This window comes from Lagenorhynchus albirostris, chromosome 17 (genome assembly GCF_949774975.1).
Source record: "Lagenorhynchus albirostris chromosome 17, mLagAlb1.1, whole genome shotgun sequence".
In the NCBI taxonomy this organism is placed as follows: domain Eukaryota; kingdom Metazoa; phylum Chordata; class Mammalia; order Artiodactyla; family Delphinidae; genus Lagenorhynchus; species Lagenorhynchus albirostris.
In genome coordinates, this window is record NC_083111.1 from 79,146,434 (window position 1) to 79,161,485 (window position 15,052).

The 15,052-nt window shown below is 48.7% G+C and overlaps 1 protein-coding gene across 4 annotated transcripts in view; it reads right to left on the reverse strand.

Annotated features, from left to right (window-relative positions):
- The window catches only part of TRAPPC9 (trafficking protein particle complex subunit 9), a 526,641-nt gene extending 526,352 nt beyond the window's left edge, over positions 1-289 (reverse strand). For all 4 annotated transcript variants that reach the window (XM_060127570.1, XM_060127568.1, XM_060127569.1 and 1 more), the window contains exon 1: positions 273-289. The gene's annotated coding sequence lies outside the window, so the exon portion shown is untranslated. The remainder of the gene's footprint in view (positions 1-272) is intronic.
- Positions 290-15,052: the final 14,763 nt, after the last annotated feature.

Below are 15,052 nucleotides of genomic sequence, written 5' to 3' on the forward strand. Positions count from 1 at the left end.
TTTGCCACACAACCTCACATATTCACAGGTTCCTGGGATTAGGCTGGAGCCCTTCGAAGCCTGGGTCTGGGAGGATTTATGCTCTTATTTTTTCACTCCTGAAATAAATCTACTTTAGTCGATATCTTCAATATAGATTCAGGAGAGAACACTCAAAAAAGTGTTATTTCCACAGAAAATTAATAGCTAAGCCTGGGCCCTGTGTTCTTCTGTCTCAGTGTTGAGGTTTTTTTTCAGCAAAAAAAAGATGCAGAAAGAACAAGAAGACTCACCTAGTAGAAAGAATCCAGTCTTCGGAGTCAGCGAACCCTGAATTGGAAACTTAACTCCGCCTCTTCTGTGTTACATGACTCCAGGCAAGCTGTAGGGCTGCTCTGAGCCTTTGTGTCACCATCTAGAAAGTAGGGCTGAGACAGCTGGTGAGAGAGAGAGAGGATCGTTGTTCTGGAGGTGACACCGTGGTAGGTGGCACACCAACTGAGCATGAGTAAGTGCTGGGCACCTGGGGGATGGGGGTGGCTACACAACTGTCTCTCCACTAACTACGTGTGATCCTCATTTTACAGGTGAGCACGCAGAAGCAACAGAGTTAAGGAACGTGCCCAAGGAGGTGGCGGGACATGGCCAGCTGCAGGGTAGGCAAGTGGCTCCCGTTTGGCAGTGAGGGAGACGTCACCATCTCACAGAAGGGCCCTGGAGTAGGGCTTGGCAACTTCACTACCAGACCACCACTGCTTCCTTTTGCTTTATAATACAGTTGACACTCATTACTGGTGGTAGTTTTTTAAGTCACCGTTAACACTGAATTAGCAAATCCTGGGCCATTGCTCCTCTGGAACATACAGGGCTAGGCTCCTGCGAACCCCTGGTCACATTTTCATAACCACCGTACATAACTTTGTCTTATGTGTGTTTCAGTTTAAAGACCTTTTTTTTTAATTCACGGAACATATTTCATTTGTCTTTTAAAAACATGTATATTTATTTGGCTGTGCTGGGTCTTAGCTGCGGCACGCAGGATCTTCGTTGCATTGTGCAGGATCCTTAGTGGCGGCACGCAGGATCTAGTTCCCTGACCAGGGATCAAGCCCAGGCCCCGTGCATTGGGAGCACAGAGTCTTAACCACTAGACCACCAGGGAAGTCCCTAAAAACATATTTTTTAAGCCATGATGCAAAATTACTAGAAGTTAATATTACATGACTGTAAATGTGCAAATTTTTCTTTTTTTTTTGCGGTACGTGGGCCTCTCACTGTTGTGGCCTCTCCCATTGCGGAGCACAGGCTCCAGATGCGCAGACGCAGTGGCCATGGCTCACGGGCCCAGCCGCTCCACGGCATGTGGGATCTTCCCGGACTGGGGCACGAACCCGTGTCCCCTGCATTGGCAGGCGGACTCTCAACCACTGCATCACCAGGGAAGCCCAAATTTTTCTTTTTTTAAAAAAAATTTTAAACTATCATTTTTAAAATTAGTTAATTAATTTATTCTTGGCTGCATTGGGTCTTCGTTGCTGCGTGTGGGCTTTCTCTAGTTGCGGCGAGCAGGGTCTACTCTTCATTGCGGTGCGCGGGCTCCTCGTTGCTGTGGCTTCTCTTGTTGCGGAGCATGGGCTCTAGGTGCTTCAGTAGTTGTGGCACTTGGGCTCAGTAGTTGTGGCTCACGGTCTCTAGAGCGCAGGCTCAGGAGTTGTTGCGCATGGGCTTAGTTGCTCCGCGGCATGTGGGATTTTCCCAGACCAGGGCTCAAACCTGTGACCCCTGCATTGGCAGGTGGATTCTTAACCACTGCCCCACCAGGGAAGCCCCAAATTTTTCTTTTTTATTAATTATTATTATTTTTTAATTGGAGTATAGTTGGTTAACAAGGTTGTGTTAATTACTGCTGTACAGCAAAGTGATTCAGTTATACATATATATACATTTTTTAACATTCTTTTCTATTATGGTTTATCATAGGATATTGAATATAATTTTCTGTGATATACAGTAGTAAAGACATTTTCTTTAATATGTCTTGTTGATTCCTTAATATTGAACTCACAAAGAAACTTGGGATAGCCATGGAAAATTATTTCCCCGAAGCTTTTTCTACCCGAAGTTTGCAGCTAATATGGTTATAATCACAGTGCGTGTATGACGTCATAGCCTGCTCTTGTTTAACAAAAGCATTTCTCATGCTGTTGCCAGTTATGTATAAATATCATTTTCAAAATCTTTATGTAAAGTTTTTTATTCCTGACATTAATAACTCCATTCTCTCCCCCACTTTACAACCCTAGAAAGAAAATTCAGCCAGACTAATGACAAGAGATAGTGGAGGGCAGGGGACAAGTGTGCCTGATTCTGTGTGTATGCATCTCATTTAAAAAAAAATAGATTTATTTATTTATTTACTTATTTATTTTTGGCTGCACTGGGTCTTTGCTGCTGCATGCGGGCTCTCCCTAGTTGTGGTGAGCGGGGGCCACTCTTCGTTGTGGTGAGTGGGCTTCTCATTGTGGTGCCTTCTCTTGTTGCGGAGCATGGGCTCTAAGCATGCGTGGGCTTCAGTAGTTGCGGCATGCAGGCTCAGTAGTTGTGGTTCATGGGCTCTAGAGCGCAGGATCAGTAGTTGTGGCGCACAGACTCAGCTGTTCCTCAGCATGTGGGATCTTCCCAGACCAGGGCTCGAACAAGTGTCCCCTGCATTGGCAGGCGGACTCTCACCCACTGCGCCACCAGGGAAGCCCTGCATCTCATTTTTAATGACTATACTTGATCCCATCAGGGTTATGCCACTGTGTGCTTAACCAAATGCCTATCATTGGACAGCTGAATTGTCCCATTTTTACTGTTATAAATAACACTGCAATGAACATCTTTGTGCATAATGATCTTTCCAAATTTCGGGTGATTTCCTTAGAGACATTCCCAGGGGCAGAATTCTTGGGTCAAAGGCAAAGGCCCTCGAAGGCCTCAGATACATATGCCAGAGAACGGTTCAGTAAGTCGGCACAGTTGCACCCTCCGCGGTGTGTGTCTGAGAGCCCTTCCATACAAGCCACATTCGTTAAGAAGTCACTGCTTCAAAAAAAAAAAAAAAGAAGTCACTGCTTCATCTCATCATCCTTATTAACCAGACTCTTTGAAAATCGCCCCAAGAGCTTCCGATCAGCAGGTGCTCCCACAGGGTCGCCACACTGAGCTGACACAATTCCAGGCTGAAGGGAGGTCTGTGGCATTTCACGGGGTTCACAGCCCCTGTGCTGCAGCTCAAGCCTCCTTCAGACCCCGTGGGAAGATGGGCAAACCTGATGACACAAGTGCTCGAGATGCTGACGTGGCCCTTCCCTAACTCTACATGGAGGCAACAGTGCCTTCTTTGCCCCAGACTGGCTTTTCCTGAATGCGCCCGCTATGCCAGCTGGAGTTCCCTGAATGTTTGCTCGTGTCTTGAAATTAAGGCAAAATCTCTCAAGAGAGATTTTCTTACACACACACACAAACTTATTGCTCGAAAGACAAAAGACCTCTTAAAAAAAAAATTAAGGATTCCCCTAAAGGCTAAACATCTTGTCATATAAGAAACATAAACTAATTGGCGTGCATTCTAGGCAAACCAATCTAGCCCTGACACATATCTGGAATCTGTCTCTTGTTGTGGGATGCTGGCTCACTCCCAGTCTGTAAAATGACATGAAACAAGCTTTCCGATGGTTCCTTTTTCCTTCCTAGATGAGAAAGGGTCAAGGTGGTTGGTTCGTGCTATGGCAACAATATTATTTGTCACCCTCGTTAGGACACTTTTGAGAGTGAAAGGAAAGTTTGTTAATTACTACTCTGGCTCAAAAGATGTAAACCAGGACCTTCGCTGCAAACCAGGACACATGCAAACACTCATCTGGTTAATCACAGGGCGAAATGCATGAATGGATGGCTGGTTAGACATTGATCTACTGCAGGCTCGGTGCCAGGCACGGGGGAGGTGTCTTTTCACGCTGGCTCGCTGGAGACGCACACCAGCCGCCAAATGGGGGCTGTTCTTTCACGGCTGGGGAGGGGGGTGGGCAGAGAGCCAAAGCAACTGGCCCAGTGCCACACACACAAGCAACCCCTGCCCCTCCGCCGGGAAGTAATGAAACTGGGCACCCAAATGAGCAGCAGGACAAAAAGTGCTCCCAGCCAGGGCCGGGGCCCCTGAGGACCCTGTGCTGTGAGGCATGCAGACCCCGGAACAGGTTGCTGGGTCTGAGGCCGAGAGCTTTGTAGACACCTCCGCCTGGGCAGAGTTCAGTTCCCGGGAGCTGGGGCGGAAGGCTCACAGTGGAGGCAGATCTGTGACATGAAAGCTCCACGCAACCTTCACTGAGGGAGAACCCCCCCACACTCCCCCTCCCCGCGCCAGCTCTCAGCGGGACAGACCCCAGGCTCCTGCCTCCTGGCCCCCCAGGGCCCGCCTACAAACCAAGCCACTCCAGGTTTCCAGCCTGCCCTTAACCCAGACCCAGGAAAGTGCTGGGTTCTGATGAGAAACACAAAAGGAGACAGACAAAAGGGGTGTTAGTGACCCAGGAGAGAATGAGCAGGGCCGCCTGGATAGGCATCTGGCCATGTGGGCAACACATGCGTGCCCTGGGGGACCTGACTCCCCCCAGTTATTTCTGAGCCTAATCGCTGGCGGGTGGAATGAAGAGTTATATAGTTTGTGAATCAAGAGGTAAATTGTGTAAGCCCAAGGGAGGGCATGGGCCATGGGGATAAGGGTAAGATTTCTACACCAGAGCTGGACCCTGAACCCTTTTGCACCGCCTCCCAGCTCCGACCATCGGGAATCTGGGCCCAGGGCCCTCCCTCCCTAACCACAGCTGCAAGTCCTGCCCGTCCTCTCCAACGTGGGCGCTAGCGCAGCCGGCCTCGGGAGCACGATTCCTAGTTGGATCTTCCGCCTGGAGTTTACTTGGCACCCCCGCCTTCATATGGGCTGTTCCTTCTGCCCAGAGGGCCTTTCCCTCTCTGCGTGGCTGGGGAACTCCTTCCTGCTTGTCCTTCAAGGCCCAGCTCCAGGCGGAAGGTCTGGAGGGGCAGTGGCCGAAATCGGGGTGAGGCAGGGTGGTGGCTGTACACACGAGGTCTCACCTCATTTTCCTTTTACAGAACTGCTTCCTCTCATTTTCCTCTATACTCAAGAAGTGTCGCTTTTGAGGAAGAAAAGGATTACTTGTAATGATGACGATGAGGATGCCAAGTGGGGCTTCCCTGGCGGTCCCGTGGTTAGGACGCCACGCTTCCACTGCGGGGGCCACGGGTTCCATCCCAGTCGGGAAACCAAGATCCCGCATGGTACCGGGCAGCCAAAAAAAAAAGGATGCCAAGTCCCAGGTCAGATTCATCTCTACTGTGAAACTCACCTTGCCCCACCAGGCGTCTCGGCCTCTTACTTCTCAGGGCCCCCTGTGCCTTTTCTTCAGGAGGCTGATCATGGTTCGTGACTGCGTGCATTTCTGCTGTTACTTGAATGACGTCTCTCACCCCCACTGGCTCCATTAGAGCAGGGACAGTGTCTTTCCTTTTTTAAAAAAAATCAACTTCATCGTGATATAATTTCATATGATAAAAGACATCTATTTTAAGTGTAGTTTAATGAGTTCTGGCAAACGTATACACACTTGTAACCAACCATCACAAGCAAGATACACAACGTTTCCACCATGCTCCCTGCGGCCAGCCCTGTCCCCACCCTGGCAGGCAACCAAGGGTCTGTTTTCTGTCCCTATAAATTCGTTTTGCCTGGTCTGGAATTTCACATGGGTGGAGTCACGCAGTATGTCCTCTGCTGGGTCTGGCTTCTTTTCTGTAGCGTAATGCTTTTGAGCTTCAGCCAGGTTGCTGCGTGGCTCAGTGGTTCTTTGTTTATTGCTGAGTCCCTTGTACGGATGAGCCACCATTTGTTACACTCCATCTGTTTGTGGGCATTTGGGTTGGTTCCATCTTTAGTCATTATGAATAAAGCTGATATGGACATTCAGGAACAATCATCTGTGTGGACATATGCATTTGTTTCTTTGGATAAATATTGGGACTGGAACTGTTGGGTCACGTGTAATAATATGGCTAACTTTTTAAGAGCTGCCAACCTGTTTTCCAAAGTGTCTGTACCATATTACTTCGTCAGCAGTATCGTGGGAGAGCGGCGGTCGCTAAACATTCTCTCCAACACTGGGAACCACCCGACCGGGCCTCCTCTTGCAGAGTGCACATCCTCAGCCCCTGGCCCAATGCTGCCCACCAAGGGGACTCAATCGATCACTACGGAATGCATGAGTGAATGCACTTTGCTTTGTTATTTTGTTATCATTTTCAAACCAATGTTTATTCCACTGCTCTGGGTGGTTTTAAAATTTATTTATTTATTTTTGGCTGCGTGAGGTCTTCGTTGCTGCACGGGCTTTCTCTAGTTGCTGCCAGCGGGGGCTACTCTTAATTGCGGTGCGCGGGCTTCTCATTGCGGTGGCTTCTTTTGTTGCGGAGCACGGGCTCTAGGTGCACGGGCTTCAGTAGTTGTGGCTCACGGGCTTAGTTGCTCCCCAGCATGTGGGATCTTCCTGGACCAGGGCTTGAACCCGTGTCCCCTGCATTGGCAGGCAGGTTCTTAACCACTGTGCCACCAGGGAAAAAACACTCACGCTGGGTGTTTTTTAATCTTTTGTTATTTTTAATAATTACACAAATAATACATGCTCAGGGTATAGAAATTAGAACAGTAGTGAAAAAATAATTTTAAAATTACCCCTTAATCTCTCCATCCAGAGACCCATGTTCCAGGCTCAATATTGGGCACTGGGAAAACAAAGATGAATAAAGCACACTGACTGTCTGCAGGGGTTCCACAGGCTCCAGCTGCCTGGACAGGGGCCACACATGGGGTCAGCCAGAGGAGGGGGGCACACAGGGGAGGCAGTGAGGAAACCCTTCAAGGGGGTGGAGAGGCATGAAGAAGGGACATGCGGGGGGCCTGGTGGACAGTGGTGGCCAGAAGTGGGCTCATAGGTGTCTGGGACTTCCCAACCCCAAGGCTAAGAAGGATGCTGCCCGGTTGGTCCCGCTGCCCCGCTGCCTCCTCAAATGCTGTGCGCCTCCGTGCAGCCACAGGGCACCGGCCCAGGACGCAGAGTCATGGAGGAGGCCGGCCCCTGGGTGGGCCCCTGGGTGTGTCCATGCTTGGGCACAATCTCCCCAGGAGGTCACAGCCACCTTTGCGGACTCCTCCTCCGGGTCCCAAGCGCTGAATAACCAGGTTGGCTGGCTCCTTGGACCTCCCTTCTCCACCTACTCTCTTTCCTTGGTCGCCTGACCAGCCTCTGGGCTCTACACATCATCCATCCAGTACTGACACTCATATTTCTCTTCCCAGCCCTGCAGTCTCCCCTGTGCCCCGAGCTTGGGCATCCGTGGTATAGCTGCCTGTCTTCCCATCTGGCGTCTCCCAGCCATCTGTGCCCCTGAAGGAACTCCTGACACCCCTGGTTCCCAAAGCTGTTCTTTCTCCATTCTTTCCATCCCAGAAATGGACACCACCGTTTGCTCTAGTCCACAACCAAGGAATCATTCTTGATTCCTTTTTCCCTCCTACCCACAACCAATCTACCACTAAATCCTATTGATTTCACCATCCAAACACTTCCCAAAGCCCTCCAGGTTTCTGTATGTCCAATGCTACCATGCCATTCAGAAACACCAGCAATTCTTGTCTGAACTGCCTCTTAACTGCTTCCATGATTACTACACCCCCAAGTTAAAATCATGCATCAGCCAATGACTTGTTTTTGTAGAAACAAAAATTCATCCCACGATTCATATGGAATCTCAAGGGACCTGAATAAAAATAATCTTTAAAAAGAAGAACAGGGCTTCCCTGGTGGCGCAGTGGTTGGGAGTCCGCCTGCCGATGCAGGGGACACGGGTTCGTGCCCCGATCCAGGAAGATCCCACATGCCGCGGAGCGGCTGGGCCCGTGAACCATGGCCGCTGAGCCTGCACGTCCCGAGCCTGTGCTCCGCAATGGGAGAGGCCACAACAGTGAGAAGCCCGCATACCGCAAAAAAAAAAAAAAAAGAATAGAATAGAGAGTCCAGGAATAAACCCTTGCATACAAGGTCAAATGATTTTCAGCAGAAGTACCAAGACCACTCAATGGTGAAAGGACAGTCTTTTCAGCAAATGATGTTGGGAAAACTGAACATCCACCTGCAAAAAGAATGAGGTTGAATTCACCTTATACACAAAAACTAACTCAAAATGGATCTAAGACCACAACTTAAGAGTTAAAACTATAAAACTCTTAGAAGAAACAGGAAAAAGCTTCATAGCATTGTATTTGGCAATGATTTATTGGCTATGACACCAAAAGCAGAAGTGACAAAAGTGAAAAATAAATATGTTGGACTACATCAAACTTAAAAATTTGTGTGCATCAAGGAACACAATCAAGAGTGAAAAGGCAGGCGTGGAATGGGAGAGAATATTTGCAAATCATGTATCTGATAAGGGGTTAATATCTAGAATAAAGAACTACAACTCAAATACAAAAAACAAACAACTGATTAAAATATGGGCAAAGGACTTAAATAGACTTTTCTCCAAAGAAAATGTACAAATGAGGGGATATACGTATACAAATAGCTGATTCACTTTGCTGTACAGTGGAAACTAACGTAACATTTTAAAGCAACTATACTCCAATAAAATTAAAAAAAGAAAAAGAAAATATACAAATGGCCAATAAGCCTGTGAAAAGATACTCCACCTCACTAATTATGGAAATGCAAATCCAACCACAATGAGATACTACTTCACACCGACTAGGAGAGCTATTATCAAAGCCAAACAAACAAAAATGTTGGCTAGGGTGTGGAGAAACTGGAACCCTTATCCATGGCTGGTGGGAACATGAATATTGTGCAGCCACTGTGGAAAAAACTACGGATGTTCCTCAAAAAATTAAACACAGAATTACCATACGATCCAGCAACTTCACTTCTGGGTCTGTGTGTGTGTGTGCGTGTGTGTGTGTGTGTGTATATATATATATATATATATACATATCCAACAGTTAAAAGCAGAGAGTGGAACAGATCTTTGTACACCCATGTTCACAGCAGCATTAGTCACAATAGTCAAAAGGCACCAGCAACCCAAGCACCCATGGATGGATGGATAAACCAAATGTGGTCCATCCATAAAATGGAATATTATTTAGACTTAAAAAGGAAGGAAGGACTTCCCTGGTGGCGGAGTCGTTAAGACTCTGCCTACCAACGCAGGGGACACGGGTTTGAGCCCTGCTCCAGGAAGATCCCACATGCCGTGGAGCAACTAAGCCCGTGTGCCACAACTACTGAGCGCAGCTCTGGAGCCCGTGAGCCACAACTGCTGAGGCCACGTGCCACAGCTCCTGAAGCCCACACACCTAGGGCCCATGCTCCGCAACAAGAGAAGCCACTGCACTGCAACAAAGAGTAGCCCCCACTCGCTGCAACTAGAGAAAGCCCATGCGTAGCAACGAAGACCCAATGTGGCCAAAAATAAATTAATTAATTAAATAAATTAAAAAGAAATCCTTCTAAAAAAAAAAGGAAGGAAGTTCTGACATGTGCTACAACATGATGAACCTTGAGGTCATTATGCTCAGTGAGCTAAGCCAGTCACAAGAGGACAAATGCTGTGTGATTCCACTTATATGAGCGACCTGGAGTAAAGTTCATAGAGACAGAAGGTAGGAGGGTGGGGCCCGGGGCTGGGGGAGGGGAGGGGGGGTTAGTGTTTCATGGGGCCAGAGTTTCACTTTGGGAAGATGAAAAAGTTCTGGAGGTGGATGGTGGTGATGGCCGCACTGCAGTGTGAATGTACTTAATGCTACTGAACTGTTCACTTAAAAATGGTTCAAAAGATAAATTTTGTTATATTTTGCCATAATAAAAAATTTATCCAAAAAAATCATGTATCAGCTCTCATCTGTCACTTTTCCACTGAAAACTCTCCAATGACTTCCCACTACTCCAAGCTGGACCCTGAGGCTCTGTACAGTGTGGCTCCCGGAAACCTTTCCCCTTGGCCCAGATTGCTCCCCCCACCAGATGCCAGCCCCTCCCCTTCCACTCCCCACATGAAAATCTCTGCAAGCTGCCTGCCTGCCGGCAGCCATCACCACGGTGGGCTCTGGGTTGCCCACATTATCCCTGTATTCCGGCCATTATCTATAATGACAACCTGGCATAATTATATTTTTACAATTTGTATAACTACATTCTATTGAGCTAAATGATCATTATTATCATTATAAAATACTTATTAAGCACTTCTAGCCATGCAAATCTAATAAGAGGTAGCCTCAGCTCTTAAAAATCTCCCTTCCGAATTCCATTCCAAATTCATTTCAACTTTGGTTATTCCTCCTTCCTGGAGAAGGAACAGGGAACTTCTATGTTTTCTGCCTGGGGCTTTATATGCATATAAACTTTATACCGTATAAGCTTCTCAGTGATGCTGGGGAGCAGATGTGATTAGCCTCATCTTACAGATGAGAAACAAGAGAGTCAGACTGCGGGAGCTAGTCATTTAGTAATTTAGGTCTTTGTGATGGCAAAGCCTTTACCACTCCCCTCATGTAATGTGACAGCTTGGCTTATTAGGAAGGGCTTCTTTTTTTTGGCCTTATCTACATCTTACATGCTAAACACTGTGCCAGCCCAGTGGGATAAACACACAAGTAAACAGATCTTTCTAAAACAACGTCCTAAGTCGGGGGTCACAAACTCAAATGTTCACAGGAGCCAAGCAGGCAGTGGAAATGGTGAAGCAGACAGGTGAGTGATAGAGAGTGGTGGGGACGGTGGCCAACCCAAGAGCACGTGACTCATCTAACAACGACAGCCAGCTTTGCCATGAGGCAATGTGGGGTCATGTTTTCTGCCCCTCCCACTCTTCCAGTTAGATTTATAAGTGAAATCTCCAGAATTTTAAATGTTGGCAACTTTGGCACAGTACTGGTCATTGTCTAACCTACAACCATTCCCTGCCTCAAACCTCACCTCCCACCCCCTCAATTTTTGTCAGTAGGGATCAGATACCCTTTGATCTCAGGAAGATAGCCCCAGGGGATAAATCTTAATTGGTATAAAGCAATCCTAGCAGTCTCATTCCCTTTGGCCAGTAATTGGTCTCAGGTCCCAATTCTGACAAATGAGATGTAAGGGGAAGGCTGCTAAGGAGATCTCCCCTTCCTTAGTAAAAAGACAAAGGCTTGAGACCTAATGAGGAAAGAGCCTTTTGCCTACGGCCCTTTCCCCTTGTTCCTGTCTAATGCAGTGATGAAGTCCGGAACAGCAGTGGCCTTTTTGGAACCATGAGGCAATAAGCATGAGGCCTAAAACCAACATGCCAAGAATGACAGAGCAGAAAGATGAAAGACCCAAGGTCTTTGATGGCATCCTTGCTGCATCAGCACCAGATGCGGCCATGGCCACTATACATAAGCTCAATAGAGCAAGCGCTGGGTAGTGCCAGAGGGTGGCTGGAGAAAGAGAACAAATGACGTGTACAAGAGAGGCATCCTGCCGCTTGTTTATTAAAGGCCTCCCGTGTAGGAGCCCTTTGGTGAGTATGGACATGGGCTACACCTCCCCTCACATCTCTCCTCATTCTGAGAAGTTCATCCACAAACCCCTTCCCCAGACCTTTTTGTCTTTAAGCCTCCAGTCTTGTTCTTTCCAAGTTCCCAGACCATCTGATAGCTGCCGCCCCTGCACTGCTGTAGATCCTGGGCCTCTGGCTTTCTCTCCGCCCAGGCAGGTGGCCTTCTGGGGGAAGCCCTTCACCTCTGTCTTTCGGGCACACTGGGGGAAGCTGTTTTGCATGGCATTCCACGTCTGCGTGGTGCCAGCATATTTACAAAGCAGCCTATGAACTGGGTCTGCGTTTTCCTTCTTCACTCTTCTGCCCACAGAGAGTCCACTGAGGCCATTGTTGTGGGGTGTGGGGGGATGGAGCAGGTGCCCTGGGAGTCTCAGCCACCTGTTCATGTGACTTACTTGTGCTTCTGGGACCTGCGCAAGGCTGATAGCATCGTCCACATCGACCTCCCTGCGATGGTGGAGTGTGGCATGTGGCTCAGGGGAGCACGTCACACCCAGCTCAGCTCACACACTCACGTGGGGTCTGGCATTTGGTCTCTACCAGTGTCCAGCAGAAAATCTGGAGCTGTGGTTCAAATGGAGAATAGTTATTTGCAGAAGATATATCTTTGCTCCAAGCCCCTGAGAGTCTGTGCTATGACTCTGTTATTGGGATCTGCCAGAACTTCTTACCAAAGACACCCTGGCCTAGAACTGCAGAGTTATCTCGTGAATGGGTCAGAGCAGCACACTGAGATGATGTTCAAGTAGTCTTTAAAAGTCAGAGAGCCACCAGCGCAGGTCACTCCAAACCTCACTCCACCGGCTTAGCTAAGCAAGCTGATCAAGCCCCTCCTAGCTGCTGGAGCGAACACACACCGAATCCAGGATCTCTGGTAAATCGGCTATATGGATAAATTCAGCCCAAACCTACATTAAACTCTGTCCACCTGGACTGGTGCCGTTAGAATCCATTCACCTCACACTCCCCAAGTTTCTGATGATAAATGCATGAACATGCTGCAATTCTTTCACTGTGTGAACATCTCCTAAATCGGGCTTTGCTGTTGCTTCCCTGGGGCATGCTGGGATCTGACTCCGGTTATGGACTGGAGTTAATGAGGGGGTGAGTCTTGAGAAGACTCAGCATCCCTGTTGCCAGGTAAGCACAGATGAGCTCATTAATAGGACTTCAAGCAGGAGAAGACTGATCTCAGGCAGGCAGGGGGCTATTTCCACTGACAAAGAGGCTCAGAGGGATGGGGGGTTAAATGTTTGCTTGTATCCTCCCAACCATCCCTTTTCTAATTCTCAGGACCCCTCTCTTCCCAATAAAGAGCCTAACTTCACAGAAAAGCCCAGGTGAAGCTGTGAATTCAAGTTCTGTCATAATTATGCCTCAGGTAGGATTAAAGGCAGGTGTGACCTTTAGCCCCATTAGCCCTGAGGCTACAAAAGATAAGGAACGGCTTAGGGCTTGATCTGAGAATTTATAGTCCGAGCTTTCAATTTTCTTTCTGAAATCTCTCCCAGCCTCACGAGAAGCCCATCCCACAAGGCTCCACCGACTTGGGGCAGCCTTGTCTTCAGCGAGCCGTCCACCCAGGCAATGGCAGGTGACAACTTAAGTGACTGTTTGGCCAGGGCATGCTGCCAGGGAGGTCATCCCTGCACCAGCACAATCAGATCAGATAACCAGCCCCAGATTCCCATTTTCGTGGGTCTGTTTCCTGGGACCAAGTACATGTGTTTCAACATTCAACCAGGAAAGCAGAAACTTCTTTAGATAGTTCAAACAGAGAGAGATTTAACGCCGAGAATTGACTTCAAGGGTGTGGAAGAGCTGCAGGAGCACGAGGGGGCCGGTGCTGACGTGCTGCTCAGAGATCAGGACGCTGCTACTACTCCTGGCTGGGGGCTGGGCCCACACTCCCCGCAGACGCCCCCCACCCAGTGCGGATGACTCACTGTAGCCACACTCCCCCACCGCCCCCATCCCCACCTCCCCCCCACCTGCTGCCAATGCCTTCACACAACCGTAAAACGATGTCTCCTCCTCCATCCACAACTGCACTCTCTCACCTGGGTCTCCCACTGGCAGAATCTAACCAGAAGCCAGCTGGCGGAAGATTCTGGGAAGTGTAGATACCCGCCTCCCAGCACCCCGGGTACAGATACAGCAGGGAACAAGGAAGGTAGCAGAAGCAATGGGCACACCTGAGATGTCGTGAGGGTAAGTGGGCTGATGGATAGGTGCACCAACCACAGGATGATCGGCTAACTCACCGTGATTTTTCTAGTGCAGGGAAGCTCTGACGATCATAGATTCCTTCATTCTCCCACTGTCTTAGGTTCGAAGCTTCTTTTCTTTGAATGCTGAGCATTTCCCCCCTTTTCTGCAGGTTTGTCTTTGCCGCACTCCTTACTTCTCAAAATGATTAATGACCAGATGCCCTGGCAGTTCCGCAACCTGAGCCTCTCACCCTCCTTGTCTCCTTGAATTCTTCTGGCTCTTTTCTGAGCCTTCCTCTTCTGTCCTCTTTCCTAAACTTAACCCATCCTGCTCTCAAACATGCCAGAAGAGAATGACAAACCTGATCAAACCTGATCAGTAACCTGCTAGAGAAGCAAAACATCTAGAGACTGAAAAACGTCAGCTTGCTTCTCGTGTGGACCCAAGGACCCTCTTGCACAGCTAGCTTATGGAGGAAAGGCACTCCTCTGCTTTGGAGCTGAATCCTGGAGGCTGAAGCAGCACCTTCTATCTCTGCTCTGCACAGGGCATGGTGCCATTCAGTCATCCCTCGGCAAGCGGGATGAGCTTTTATGTTAGATCCACTCCCTTGCTTCAAGCCTCTTGTGGCTTTCCATTGCTCTGAGAACGAAAGCCAAGCTTCTCACCGGCCTGCCCGAGCGGGTGGCGCCCAGCTTGCTCATCACATCTCCAGTGCTCTCTGCCTCACTCACTAAGCTCCAGACACACTGGCCTTTTTGCTCCTCAGATTTGCCCAGGCGTCTTCCTTCTCAGGTGTTTTCCCACAGGCTATTCTGTTCAGAGTGCTCATCTTATCCCAGCCCTTCTGCATGTCCTCCAGATCTGACCTTAAATCTCACTTTTCAGAGAGGCCGTCTTATCACTCTCACACTGGTCTGTTTCCTCATAGCACTTACCACAGGAGGTGTTATTTTTCTTGTCTTGCTTGTACTTGAAACTACGCTCCGTGACAGCAAGGACCATAGCTGTCTTGCTCGCTGCCTGTACCTTTCCTTTGTGCCTAGAAGTGCCTGACACGTACTGGGTGCTACTGGACCAAGACCTGAGGTCACAACGGTGAAGAAGACACTGTCCCTGCGTTCTTGGCCTTCACCTTCTAGTGACAAAGCACACAGCAGGTGCTAAG